The sequence below is a fragment of the Notamacropus eugenii genome, chromosome 2, assembly GCF_028372415.1.
Source record: "Notamacropus eugenii isolate mMacEug1 chromosome 2, mMacEug1.pri_v2, whole genome shotgun sequence".
Taxonomy (NCBI): Eukaryota; Metazoa; Chordata; class Mammalia; order Diprotodontia; family Macropodidae; genus Notamacropus; species Notamacropus eugenii.
In genome coordinates this window covers 85,380,895-85,390,201 of record NC_092873.1, presented here as the reverse complement: position 1 = coordinate 85,390,201, position 9,307 = coordinate 85,380,895, and positions in this window count along the sequence as shown.

Below are 9,307 nucleotides of genomic sequence, written 5' to 3'. Positions count from 1 at the left end.
TGCTTGCCTCTTTTATGAGAGATAATTTGCCCCATTCAATTTCTCCCTTTCTCCTCCCAATATATTTCTCTCTCACTGCTTGATTTCATTTTTTTAAGATATGATCCCATCCTCTTCAATTCACTCTGTGCACTCTGTCTCTATGTGTGTGTGTGCGTGTGCATGTGCGTGTGTGTGTGTGTGTAATCCCACCCAGTACCCAGATACTGAATAGTTTCAAGAGTTACAAATATTGTCTTTCCATGTAGGAATGTAAACAGTTCAACTTTAGTAAGTCCCTTATGACTTCTCTTTGTTGTTCACCTTTTCATGGTTCTCTTCATTCTTGTGTTTGAAAGTCAAATTTTCTTTTCAGCTCTGGTCTTTTCATCAAGAATGCTTGAAAGTCCTCTATTTCATTGAAAGACCAATTTTTCCCCTGAAGTATTATACTCAGTTTTGCTGGGTAGGTGATTCTTGGTTTTAGTCCTAGTTCCTTTGACTTCTGGAATATCCTATTCCACGACCTTCGATCCCTTAATGTAGAAGCTGCTAGATCTTGTGTTATCCTGATTGTATTTCCACAACACTTGAGTTGTTTCTTTCTAGCTGCTTGCAATATTTTCTCCTTGACCTGGGAACTCTGCAATTTGGCCACAACGTTCCTAGGAGTTTCTCTTTTTGGATCTCTTTCAGGCAGTGATCTGTGGATTCCCTGAATACTTATTTTGCCCTCTGGTTCTAGAATCTCAGGGCAGTTTTCCTTGATAATTTCATGAAAGATGATGTCTAGGCTCTTTTTTTGATCATGACTTTCAGGTAGGCCCATAATTTTTAAATTGTCTCTCCTGGATCTATTTTCCAGGTCAGTTGTTTTTCCAATGAGATATTTCACATTATCTTCCATTTTTTCATTCTTTTGGTTTTGTTTTGTGATTTCTTGGTTTCTCATAAAGTCATTAGCCTCCATCTGTTCCATTCTAATTTTGAAAGAACTATTTTCTTCAATGAGCTTTTGAATCTCCTTTTCCATTTGGCTAATTCTGCTTTTGAAAGCATTCTTCTCCTCATTGGCTTTTTGAACCTCTTTTGCCAATTGAGTTAGCCTATTTTTTAAGGTGTTATTTTCTTCAGCATTTTTTTGGGTCTCCTTTAGCAGGGTGTTTACTTGTTTTTCATGCTTTGCTTGCATGTCACTCATTTCTCTTCCCAGTTTTTCCTTCACCTCTCTAACTTGATTTTCAAAATCCTTTTTGAGCTCTTCCATGGCCTGAGCCCATTGAGTGGGCTGGGATACAGAAGCCTTGATTTCTGTGTCTTTCCTTGATGGTAAGCATTGTTCTTCCTCATCAGAAAGGGAGGAAATGCCTGTTCACCAAGAAAGTAACCTTCTATAGTTGTATTTTTTTCCCCTTTTCTGGGCATTTTCCCAGCCAGTGACTTGACTTCTGAGTGTCCTCTCCACCCCCACCTCGCCTCCAGATCCGCCCAGCCAGCACTTGGGGTCTGAGATTCAAATGCTGCTTCCCAGCCTTAGGGCTTTGGGCGGGGGCAGGGCTGCTATTCAGTGTGAGATTAAGTTCAGGTGCTCAGGTCAGGGCAGGGCCGCCTCATGGGCTCAGTTCCCTCAGGAGTTTTATGCAGAGACCTTCAACAATAGATGCGGGCTCCTGCCTGCTTGGGGAGCCCTGGTCTGCTCCTGCCTCTGCTGCTGCCTCCCGAGGGGGCCTGAGTTATGGGGGCACCCCACACCCCTCTCAACCCGCTGAAGAGACCCTCTCACCAACCCTTGTTACCTGTGGGTGGGGGACCCACGCGGCTACTGGAGATTCCTTCCCTGAAGCCTGCTCGGATCCACTCCTTTCCGCGCTGCCGAGGCAGGGTTGGGCTCGGCTCCGGGTCCAGGGCTCGAGGGACATTTTGCGAGAGGTTTTCAGGCTCTCTGGAGCAGAAATCTCCTCTGCTCCCTTGTTCTGTGGCTTCTGCTGCTCCAGAATTTGCCAGTGGTTCTTTTTTTACAGATATTTTATGGGCAGTGGGTTCGGAGATAGCATATGTGCGTCTTTCTACTCCGCCATCTTCTTTTTTTTTTTTTTTTTTGGTCAATGCTAGCCAGGGATTTGGGTTCATCCTGAAGTATGGGCAGCTAGGTGGCACAGTGGATAGGGCACTGGCCATGGGGTCAGGAGGACTTGAGTTCAAATGTGACCTTAGGCACTTGATACTTACTAGCTGTGTGATCCTGGGAAAGTCATTAAACTGCAGTTGCCTTAAAAAAATAAAAATAAAAGAACACCAAAGTAGTTGCCAGAGACTTCTCCTTTTGGTAATTGCTGGTTAGATCTAACCAAAGTACCCAGGATCACAATGCACAAGGTGACATCCAGTTCTGGAAATGTTCATGTGAAGATTGATAGTTATTTACCTAAACTGAGAAATGAAAAAAGAAATAGAAAAGAAACTGCCATGTGTCCACTGCAGCATGGTTGCAAAAGTCGGGAAATAGGGCAGGTTGTCCTTCTTACCATCTTTCATAGGAAGTGGCTTCAAATAGTTCTGATGCGGTCTTTGGAAGAAAAGAAGCACCAAAAGTGGAGGTCACTCCTTTTATTTATTTATTTTTAAAATTTATTTATTTTTAGTTTTCAACATTCATTTCCACAAGATTTTGAATTCCAACTTTTTCTCCCCATCTCTTCCCTCCCCCACCCAAGACACCATGCATTCTGATTACCCCTTCCCCCAATCTGCCCTCCCTTCTATCACACCCCTCTCTTCCCTTATCTCCATTTTCTTGTAGAGCAAGATAGATTTCTATACCTCATTACCTGTATTTCTTATTTCCCAGTTGCATGTAAAAACAATTGCTAACATTCGTTTTGAAAACTTTAAGTTCCAACTTCTCTCCCTTCCTCCTTCCCCACCCATCCCCACCAAGAAGGCAAAGAATTCAGTACAGATTATACATGTGTACTTATACAAAAGACTTCCATAAAAGTCATGTTGTGAAAGACTAACTATATTTCCTTCCATCCTATCCTGCCCCATATTTATTCTATTCTCTCTTTGACCTTGTACTTCCCCAAAAGTGTTTACTTCTAATTACCCCCTCTTCCCATTTGTCCTTCCGTCTATCATCCCCTCACACCCCATTTATCCCCTTCTCCCCTACTTACCTGCAGTGTAAGATTGATTTTCATACCATATTGAGTGGGCATGTTATTCCCTCCTTAAGCCAAATGTGATGAGAGTAAACTTCACTTTTCCCCTCTTACCTCCCTCCTTTCTTCTCCATTGAAAAAGCTTTTTCTTGCCTCTTTTATGAGAGATAATTTGCCCCATTTCATTTTTCCCTTTCTCCTCCCAATATATTCCTCTCTCACCCCTTAATTTTATTTTTTTAGACATCATCCCTTCCTATTCAGCTCACCCTGTGCCCTTTGTTTATATGTATATAATCCCTCCAACTACCCAAATACTGAGAAAAATCTCAAGAGTTACAAATATGATCTTTCCATGTAGGAATGTAAACAGTTCAACTTTAATAAGTCCCTTATGATTTCTCTTTCCTGTTTACCTTTTCATGCTTCTCTTGATTCTTGTGTTTGAAAGTCAAATTTTCTATTCAGCTCTGGTCTTTTCATCAAGAATGCTTGAAAGTCCTCAATTTCATTGAATAATCATTTTTTTCCCCATTTTTATACTCAGTTTTGCTGGGTAGGTGATTCTTGGTTTTAATTCTAACTCCTTTGAGTTCTGGAACATCACATTCCAAGCTCTTTGACCCCTTAATGTAGAAGCTGCTAGATCTTGTGCTATCCTGATTGTATTTCCACAATACTTAAATTGTTTCTTTCTGGTTGCCTGCAATATTTTCTCCTTGACCTGGGAACTCTGGAATTTGACTACAATATTCCTAGGTGTTTTTATTTTTGGATCTTTTTCAGGAGGTGATTGGTGGATTCTTTCAATATTTATTTTACCCTCTGGTTCTAGAATCTCAGGGCAGTTTTCCTTGATAATTTAATGAAAGATGATGTCTAGGCTCCTTTTTTGATCATGGCTTTCATGTAGTCTCATAATTTTTAAATTGTCTCTCCTGGATCTATTTTCCAGGTCAATTATTTTTCCAATGACATATTTTATATTGTCTGCTATTTTTTCATTCCTTTGGTTTTGTTTTATAATCTCTTGATTTTTCATAAAGTCATTAGCTTCCATTTGCTCCATTCTAATCTTTAAGGAGTTGTTTTCTTCAGTGAGTTTTTGGATCTCCTTTTCCATCTGGCCAATTCTGTTTTTTAAGGCATTCTTCTCCTCATTGGTTTTTTTGGATCTCTTTTGCCATTTGGGTTAGTCTATTTTTTTAAAGTGTTATTTTCTCCAGCATTTTTTTGAGTCTTCTTTAGCAAACAGTTGACTTGTTTTTCATAATTTTCTTGCATCACTCTCATTTCTCTTCCCAATGTCTGTTCTACTTCTCTTACTTGATTATCAAAATCCTTTTTGAGCTCTTCCATGCCCTGAGACCAATTCATATTTTTCTTGGAGGCTTTGGATGGAGGAGTTTTGACTTTGTTGTCTTCTGTTTGCATGTTTTGGTCTTCCTTGTTACCAAAGTAAGATTTTAGAGTCTGATTCTTTTTCTGATTTTTGCTCATTTCCTCAGTCATTTACTTGACTTCAGAGCTCTTTGTCAAGATAGTTCTCTGCTTCCAGTGGGAGTGGGGGATGTACTGTCAGCTATTCGATCCTCCCACAGTCTGTGGTCCTAGAGCTCCAGAAACAGTGCCTGCAACTGCTCTGCTGATGCTGTGGCTATGGCAGGTTCATTTGCCCCTTCCCCCTCAGCTGTCCAAGGGCTGGGGCCTGACCACTCCACTCTCCTGCATTGGTCCCACAGTTCTTTCCCACTGACCTTCCAATTTATCCTCAGTGTTTTGGGATTTTGAAGTCTCAAAACCACCACAGGTATGAGAGATTCAATCTCCCCAAGCCCTGCTCAGGTTCTGTCTGTGCCAGCATGGCCCATGCTGGACTGCACTCTGCTTTCAGTGTGATGCGATAGACACTTCCCGGTGACCTTCCAGGCTGTCTTGGACTGGAGATTTGTTTCACTCCTTCATTCTGTGGGTTCTGCAGCTCCAGAATTTGTTTAGAGACATTTTTTACAGATATTTGGCTGGGCTTGGGGGCAGTGCTCTAGAAAGTCCATGCTGTTACTCTGCCATCTTGGCTCCACCCCTGAAGGATCCAGTCACCCCCTTTCTAAAGACCCACTCAATCAGGAACTCTTCCTTCTTAGTGATCAATAAGAGGATTGATACATTATCTAAAAGTACCAACCTCCCTTAGTGCTTCATCATGCTCATATGGTGTGCCCAAATCAGGAAAGACAGTTTTTCAAATGCCCTATACATTTCCAAGTTATATTTGTATGTATTCAATACCCCTTCAATCAAGCAACAAGCATTTATTAATTATGGTCCATGCATTGTACCAAGCATTGGGAATACAAAAGCAAAATGGAAGCTGTTGCCACGCTCAAGAAACTTACATTCCAATGGGTGTAATAGCATGTATATATCAAAACAAACAAAAGGTGATTATGGAAAGGAAGAAGGACATCAACTGCCAAGGAGGCCAAGAAAGACTTTATATAAAATGGGTTTCCAACTCTTTTTGTCCTCTATACTCCTTAATTTTCAGTAAGCATTCCTGTACCCCATATTTAATGAAAGGAAATAAATAAGTTACCATATCTTTACTTATGACTTAAAATGTATCAATTTTTCAGAAAAACTTTTGTAGCATTTTTTTAGTATTATATGGACTTGTTCAATACTTATCTAAACAGTCATATAAATAGTAAGGCCTGGCTCTGTTTTTTTTGTCAACCAAATTTTATCCTTGTTATGATTTTTGAGATACCTGCATATCATGTCTAGTCTCCAGTTTGTTTCTTGCTTTGGATTGGATTGGGATCAGGACAGAGAATTCTTTATTCACAAAAATAAATTGATATAACTGAAATTAAAAACCTTTCTGTAAGAATGTGATGTGTAGTTAACCCAAGGACCCCAGCTTCTGGGATAAGAACTCACTGTTTGACAAAAATTTCTGGGAAAACTGGATGGATAACAGTGGGGGAAACTGGGCAACCTGACACTGCACACAAGAATGAAGTTCAAATGGGTACATAATCTAGGTATAAAGACTGATACTATAAACAAACTAGTGGAGCAAGGAATAGTGTATTTATCAGATTTGTGGAGAATGGAGAAATTTTTGACTAAACAAGAAATAGAAAACATTATGAAGTATAAAAATGGACAATTTTGATTACATTAAATTGAAAACTTTTTGCACAAACAAATCCAATGCAACCAAGATTAGGAGGGAAGCAGAAAATTGGGAAAGAATTTTTGTAACTAGTATCTGTGATAAAGGCCTCATTTCTAAAATACATAGAGAACTAAGTCAAGAACCCAAGTCATTCCCCAGTTGATAAGTGGTCAAAGGATATGAATGTAACGGGACGAGTTAGAGTCGACCCCTGTCCATCGCAGGACGCCACACTGAGAGCCTGCCTAGATAACCTGGGGGCTTGTCAGTAGGGGTGGAACTAGATGGATTTCAGGAGGAAGGGTCTTGTCTTTGTTGGCAACATGGCAGTTCTTTGTCCAGTTCCAGATGTCCAGTGGAGAAGACACCCATATAAGGAATAATATTAGGTGATAGGTTCAATGTATAGGCTTAGGACTGTTCATGTAATTAAGACTATATATGCATGTGAGCTAGCTGGAATAAACGGAGTTCCCACTACCTTGTCTCCCGCCTCATTTCATTACTCACTAGATCAAGGCCTCTTGTTGGACAAGAGCCTTGGGTTGGGGTTTAGGGATTCCTGAAATGGTCTAGAGGACCCCAACATATGAACAGGCAGTTTTCAGAGTAAGAAATTAAAGCTATCTATAGTCATATGAAAAAATGCTCTAAATCACTATTGATAAGAGCGATGCAAACCAAAATAACTCTGAGAAACCACATCATACCTATCAGATTGGCTAACATGACAGAACAGGAAGATGATAAATGTTGGAGAAGATGTGGGAAAGTGGGAACACTCATTCATTGTTGTTGGAGTTGTGAGCTAATCCAACCACTCTAGAGAGCAATTTGGAACTATGCCCAAAGGTCTACAAAAATTGTTCTAGGACTATATCCCCAAGAAATCATAAAAATGGGAAATAGTCCCACACGTACAAAAATATTTATAGCAGTTTTCTTGGTGGTGGCCAAAAACTGGAAATCAAGGGGATGCCAATCAACTGGATAATGGGTGAACAAGTTGTGGTATATGAATGTAATGGAATACTATTGTGCTATAAGAAATGATGAACAGGAAGACTTCAGAGAGGCCTGGAAAGACGTATATGAACTGATGCTGAGTGAAAGGAGCAGAACCAGGAGAACTTTGTACACAGTAACAACCAGTGTGCGAGGAATTTTTCTGGTAGACTTAGTACTTCACTTCAATGCAAGGACTTAAAAAATTCCCAATGGACTTTTGAGACAAAATGACTTCCACAACCAGAGAAAGAATTATAGAATTTGATCGCAGAATGAAGCAGACCATTTTCTTTTGTATTATGTTTTGTTTTATGATTTCTCCCATTCATTTTAATCTTCTGTGCAACATGACTAAGGTGAAAATGGATTTAAAAGGAATATATGTGTAGAACCCATATAAAAGTGTATGCCATTCCAAGGAGGGAGTGGAAAAAATCCAAGATATATGGAAGTGATTGTAGAATACTGAAAACAAACAAACAAATAAAATAATTTAATTTTTTAAAAAAGAACATGATATGTACTCTTAACAGGATTTTAATGAGCTAGCCTCTAATTTGAGAATGACAAACAGCAGATCAGAGAAAAAGTACCAGTAATAAGACAGTTGTTTAATTAAGTAGTTTCATGGTGAGGAACAATGAATTGCAAATCAGGAATTCTGATCAGAATTCCACCTTGCTGCAGTGAAGACAGATTATATACATAAATCACAAATGGGAAAGGAGGTGAGAAAGTGGTTTACAATCCTTCCCAGGGCCACAATAGTATCCCATGACAAACCCACAAATGGAAGACAATACAATTCTGGAGTCAGGTGGGAGCAATATTGCTCAAGTCCTTGGCGGGTTGCTACTTCGTGGATCACAGGAAAAGAGTTCTGTGGGGCACACATTCTACAGTCTTTGATGCACTTTACGTTTGCAGGCAGAAGGATGCCAGTGATTGTCAGCCTTGTCAAAGTTTGATCAGTTCAAGCTGCTTGTGAGTCTTAACTCACAAGTTGGAAAAACCAATTCTGAGAAATCTAATCTATTAGTATATTCATTCCAATGTCAGGTCGATTATTATAAAAATTAGAATTTCCTCCACAGTACTTTCGAGAGTATTCTAAAATTTTTTGTACCTTCATTAATTTCAAACCATTTGGGTGCTTCTGGTTATGATGACTATTAATTAGCTTGCATTTCTTTGAAGTTAGATTTTTCTCGTACTTGATATGAAAAAGATTTCCTTTCCAAACTTCACTTACCTGGTTTTGGTTAGCAGAAATTATTCCTTCACCTTGTCTCTTACACATTTTTCAGATAAGGTACTATACCTTTTCCCACCCACTTCATGCTGCCTCGTGGTTCTTTTTTCAAATCCATAACTTTTTTCACTATTACTACTACTATTGAAATGTTTCAAATATTCTCTGTACCCCTAGGAGGAACAGAGACCCCAAGAGGGAACCCCAGAAGTAGAAAATGGTACTTGAAGGAAACAGAGGGTTCCAAGAGGAGGTGAGGCGGCTCGAGCTTTCTAGTCAAGGAGTGCTTAAGGGCTTGGGAGCAAAACTGTGCCTAAAGATTAGTTTGAAACTTTGTATCCTACGTAGCACCTAGCAAACAATTGTGTACACAGCACAACTTAATCTGTTCTAAACTTTCTATTGTTCCCAGCACCCAGCAAATAGCTCTGCACTCAGCCGTACTTAAACATTGTATCCTTCCCAGATCCTAGTACACTGCCCAGCACACAGCCCTGCTTAATCTAAACTTTGTACCCATCAAAGCACCTATAAAGTGCCCTGCACGCGGCCAGGCTGAATAGCTCCAAGTCCAAGTCCAAGTCCAAGTCCAGGCCGCCTAGTCCAGGCTTTTCCTAAAGCCTTTCTCCTCGCTAAGTCTCCCGTACCAGGAAAGTCCAGGCAGTGCCAATTACCTCCCAGAACTGATAAATAAGACCGTGCTGCGCGTTTAAGGAAGACGCC